The sequence below is a fragment of the Coturnix japonica genome, unplaced genomic scaffold (assembly GCF_001577835.2).
Source record: "Coturnix japonica isolate 7356 unplaced genomic scaffold, Coturnix japonica 2.1 chrUnrandom776, whole genome shotgun sequence".
NCBI lineage: Eukaryota > Metazoa > Chordata > Aves > Galliformes > Phasianidae > Coturnix > Coturnix japonica.
In genome coordinates, this window is record NW_015440136.1 from 1 (window position 1) to 5,646 (window position 5,646).

The window sequence follows — 5,646 nt, forward strand, 5'->3', positions numbered from 1 at the left end:
ATGGGTTGCTATGGGGCGCTATGGGCGCTATGGGATTGCCTAAATGGGGCGCTTAATGGCGGCAACTAATGAAGCCCTAATGGGGTGCTATCGCCCGGGCGCTATGGGGCCCTATGGGGCGCTATGGGCTCTAATGGGGACAACTATGGGGCGCTAATGGCCCTATGGGGTGCTATGGGGCGCTAATAGGGCGCTATGGGAACTAATGGGGCCGCTATGGGGCCCGTGGGGGTGCTATGGGACGCTATGGGACGGCGATGGGGTGCATGGAGCTATGGGTGCGCTTATGGGTGCCATGGGGCTCTAATGGTTGCTATGGGGCGCTATGGGGGCGCATGAGGTTGCTATGGGGCCCGCTATGGTTGCTATGGGGGCGCTAATGGGGCTATGAAGTCCCTATGGGGTGCTATGGGGCGCTATGGCCCTATGGGGTGCTATGGGGCAATATGGGGCGCTCACTGGGGCGCTTATGGGGCCGCTGTGGGGCGGGGCTCACCCATAAGTGAAGTCGAGTGGCAAAGTGAAAGCGGAAGCGAGCGCCGGTCGTGTTTTCGCTTCCGGTTGGGGGGGAGGGGCGGGGGGAGTTAAAATGGGGGGGGGTTTGGGGGATTTCCCAGGTGGGTACCCCACCCCCCTACTTCTCTCCCACCCACCCCCATGCACACCCCCCGCCGCCACACATCTCATAGAAACCCACATTCGTCCCACAGGAATCCCCCCAGAACCCCGCTACGAACCCCACTTCCGAGGGCCCTATCTTAATGACCGGTACCTTCACCCCCCTCCCCACCCCATAGCGTGCCCCCATATATCCCTTATCCACCCCATAGCCGCTGCCCATAAGCCTCCCCCTCCTGCCCCAATATCCCCCCCATCCAGGAGGCTAGACAACCGACGTGCTGTGCTGATGGGCTGCTGCTGCTGGCCCGTGCTGGGATACGTGCCTTGAGTGGGCATCGTGGGTATGTGGGCGGGGGGCCCGGTACAGATGTGGGCTGGGGAGGGGGTATGTATGTGGGGGCTGGGGGGTCCCCTATGTGGAGCTGGGGGGGGCTTGGGAGGTCTATTGTGGGCTGGGGGCAGGGGCGGGAGGTTCTATGTGGGGCTGGGGAAGGGTCTATGTGGAGCTGGGGGCGGGGCTTGGGGGTCTATGTGGGGCTACGGGGGGTAGGGGGGTTTTGCTATGTGGCTGGGGGGGGCTTTGGGGTCTATGTGGGGCTGGGGGGGCAGGGGGGGGTTTCTATGTGGTGCTGGGGGGGGGGGGCTTGGGGGTCTTACTGCTGGGGCTGTGGGGTCTATGTGGGAGCATGTGGTGGGGGCTTGGGCGTACGTATGTGGGCTGGGGGCAGGGGGGGGTTCTAATGATGGGGCTGGGGGGGGTCTATCGTGGGCTGGGGTGGGGGCCTTGGGGTCTAATGTGGGGCTGAGGGGGGCAGGGAGGTGTTCCTATGTGGGGCTGGGCGGGGGGGCTTGGAGGTCTATGGTGGGGCTGGGGGTAAGCGCTGGGGTGGGGGGGACTTGGGGGTCTTATGTTGGGGCTGGAGGGCAGGGGGGGTCTATGTTGGGGCTGGGGAGGGTCTATAGTGGAGCTGGGGGGCTTGGGGGTCTATGTGGGGCTGGAGGGGTAGGGGGGATTCCTATTGGGCTGGGGGGGCAGGGGTGTGTTCTAGTGGGCTGGGGGGGGTCCATGTGGGGCTGTGGGGGGGGGGGTTGGGGTCACTGTGGGGTGGGGGGGCAGGGGGGGTCTATTTGGGCTGTGGCATCGTGGGTATGTAGGGGTGGGGACAGGGGTCCATATGGGGCAGAGGGGTGCGGGTGTGTGGGGTTGGGGGGGCAGGGTGGAGGTCCATGTGGGGGTGGGGGGGCCTTAGGGGCCAGGGGGTGGTGGTGTGTAGGGCTGGGCGGGGGGGGGGCTTGGTTTATGGAGTTATGGGGCTGCGTGGTTATGGGGCTGCGTGGGGTTCCACTGAAGGGCTGCGTGGATTATGCAGGCTGCGTGGTTTATGGGGCTGTGGTATGGGGGCTTGTGTTATGGGGCGCTGGTGTGGTAGGGGCTTGATGCTGGTTACTGGGCTTGTGTGGTGTATGGCTGTGGTTATGGGGGGTGTGTGGTTATGGGGCGTGCCGTTATGTGGCTGTCGGTTATGGCTGTGTGGTTATGGGGCCCGTGTGGTCTATGGGTGTGGTTATGGGGCTGTGGTTATGGGGCTGTGGTTATGGGGCTGTGGTTATGGGGCTGTTGGTTATGGGGCTGTGGTTATGGGGCTGTGTGGTTATGGGGCTGTGCGGTTATGGGGCTGTGTGGTTATGGGGCTGTGTGGTTATGGGGCTTATGGGCTGCGTGGTTTATGGGCTGTGGTTTATGGGGCTGTGTTGGTTATGGGCGTGTGGTTATGGGGCTGTTGTGGGTTATGGGGAATGTGGTTATGGGGCTGTGGTTATGGCGCGGCGCTGTGTGGTTATGGGGCTGTGTGGTTATTGGGGCTGTGGTTATGGGGCTGTGGTTATGGGGCTGTGGTTATGGGCTGTTGGTTAGGGGCTGTGTGGTTATGGGGCTATGTTACGGCTTAGGGCTGTGTGGTTTATGCCGGCTGTGGTTATGGGGCTGTGTGGTTATGGGCTGTGGTTATGGGGCTGTGGTTGCCCCCCCCCCATATATAAGCATTGCCCCCCGCCCATCCCAGCCCTGGACCCCACGGGCCGTGTGACCCCGCAAGGTTTCTTACGCCACCTGACAGCGCGCGGGCGTCTTCTGTGGCAGCCGGAACCGATCACAGAAGTGCAGGGACCTCCCGGGACGCTCCCCAAAAACCCATTAACCCCCATGGCCCCAAGAACCCCCTGGCGTGTGCCATTCGTAACTCTTGGCGGCCTCCTTTGTGGTGGTATGGGTGGGCGGGGTGGGTTGGTCCTAGGATACGGTGGGGGTCCTCATAGATGAGGGCACGTTTGTTGTTTGGTGTTAGCCTATGGTGGTGTTCCGAGCCCGGGCGTGCGGTGTCTGCCCCATCAACCACTCCCCATTACCCCCAAGCCCATCAAGCCTCTCCTGCCCTCGTCCCCTCCCTGCCCATCATCCACCCATGTCCAACCCCCCCATGGCCCCCTCTAATGTCCCCCCCCCGCCATGACCCCCCCCAACATCCCATTAAACCCACCCCCATATCCCCTTTTACCCCAATACGAATCCCCCTGGATCCCCCCGCACAGTCCCCGCCTCCACAATGTGACCCCCCCTGTCCCCCAATATCCGCCCCCCTCCACCTCTATGTCCCCCCCCCCAAATGCCCCCCCAGCCCCATACAATCTCCCCACTAGTCCATTGACCCCCCATAACACTGTGCCCCCCCATAATACGTATGGCCCCCTCGCCATTATCCCAGTGCCCCCCCATATAAGCTCGTACCACCCCCATAATACTGGTGCCCCTTTATAATCCCTGTGCCCCCATGGATGCTGAGCCCCCCCAATAATGCAATTCTTGTCCCCCCATACATCAACCCCTGTGCCCCCCCCTATATGCCGCCGGCCAGTAAAATATTTAAATAACCCTTGCTGCACCCCCGCAGGTCGAAGCCCCTCCTCTTCTACTTTGACATCACAGCGTGCGCAACCCACTGACGCGCTGCAGCTTCAATGCCACCACAGCCAGCGTGGGACCCACGCCCCCCAAACTAACACCCCCCCCCAAAGAACCCACCCCATAGATCCCCCAAAATGTGTACCCCCCCCCTTCAGGACCAACCCCCAACTTGGGACGTCAGTATGGGGGGGGTGGGGGGGCTGAATTTGGGGGGGGACGCCTAAAATAGAGAAAGGGATCCTTGGGGGGGGGGGCAAATCATAATGGAGGGGGGTTCTTTAGTGGAGCTTAATTTGGGGGGTCTCCTGATGGGTGTTGTGCATAAATAAAGGGGGGTCCTTTAGTGAGGCTTTAATGTTGGGGGGGGATCAGCCTGGGGGGGTAATTGGGTGGGTCCCTCTAGGAGGAGCTCAATGTTGAGGGGGGGGTCTGGATTATTGGGGGGGTGTAATTAAGGGGGAGGATCTTTTAGAGAACTTAATTTTGGGGGGTCTGATTCGCTTGGGGGGGTGTAAATATATTGGGGGGTCTTTAGTGGAGCTCTATGTTTGGTGGGGCGGGGGGTCTCCTGGGGGGGGGGCTGGTGGGTTGGCCCTGTAGTTTAAAGGCGGGGGGGGGAGGTGTCCTTTGGACCCTGGTGCTTGTGGGGGGGTTGTCTCTGATTGGAGATAGAGCCCCATGGCACCCCATAGCGCCCCATAGCATCCCATAGCACCCCATCGCCTCCCATAGCGTCCCATAGCACCCCACAGGGCCCCATAGCGCCCCATAGTGCCCCATAGCGCCCCATAGCGCCCCATAGCACCCCATAGGGCCCCATAGCGCCCCATAGTGCCCCATAGCGCTCCATAGGGCCCCATATTGCCCCATAGCGCCCCATAGCGGACCGTGCTTCCCGTAGTAACCCTCGTCGTCGCCCCCCATGGCTGCGCCCCACGGATCCCACCGGCCCCACTGCGCACGCGGCCCCGGGACGGACGGAGCCTTAAAGGGGCCGCCGCCTCGGACCAACTCGGTCCTGCTATGGGGCTGGGGCGGGTATGGAGCACAGTGCGGGTATGGAGCACAGTGCGGGTATGGAGCACAGTGCGGGTATGGAGCAGGATGGGGACGGTTATGGGGCAGGATGGCGGCGGTTATGGGGCAGCCGTGGGGCGGGCTGTGAGACGGCTATGGGGCAGAGTGGGGACAACTTATGGGGCAGCTATGGGGCACGGAGGGGACGGCTATGGGGCAGGATGGCGGTGGCTATGGGGCAGGACGGGGACGGCTATGGGGCAGCCGTGGGGCAGCTATGGGGCGGGCTGTGAGACGGCTATGGGTCTGAATGAGGGCAGCTATGGGGCAGCTATGGGGCAGGACGGGGACGGCTATGGGGCGCGATGGAGGCCGTGCCCCATATAAACAAGGAACCCCAAACCCCACACAGTGGGGTCCCGACCAGCCCCATAAGTGGGGGGACCTCAACGTGGGGGGTCCCCAATGTGGGGGGTCCTCAATGTGGGGGGTCCTTAATGTGTGGGGACCCCACCCCAGCCCCCCAGCCCCCCAGCCCCCCCCCCATAGTACCGTGTTTGCTGTGGGGCCGCCCCCCACCCCCGCGCTGCCCCATGTTGATCCCGCGGCTCCGGCAATGGGGCGACACGGCGCTTCCTTGACCACGCCCCCTCCCCATAAGCCACGCCCATTTCCGCTCAAGCCACGCCCACTCCCATTGTAAATATAGTGCTCCTTGACCACGCCCCTTCCCAAAGCCACGCCCATTTCCCTGCTAGCCACGCCCACTTCCGATTAAGCCACGCCCCCTCCCATTGTAGACGTGGGACTCCTTGGCCACGCCCACCGCGTCTTGGCCACGCCCACTGGACCTTGGCACCTCACCTGATCCTGGCCACGCCCACCTCGCCTTAGCCACGCCCCTTTTCTTTAAGCCCCGCCCACCACCCTTACCCCCATTCACCTGCACTAAGCCCCGCCCCCAATGGGGGTCCATGAGGGGGGTCCTGGGGAGGCAACGGGGACGGCGTGGGGGGGCCCGGGATGGGGGGGGGGGCTGGGACCCT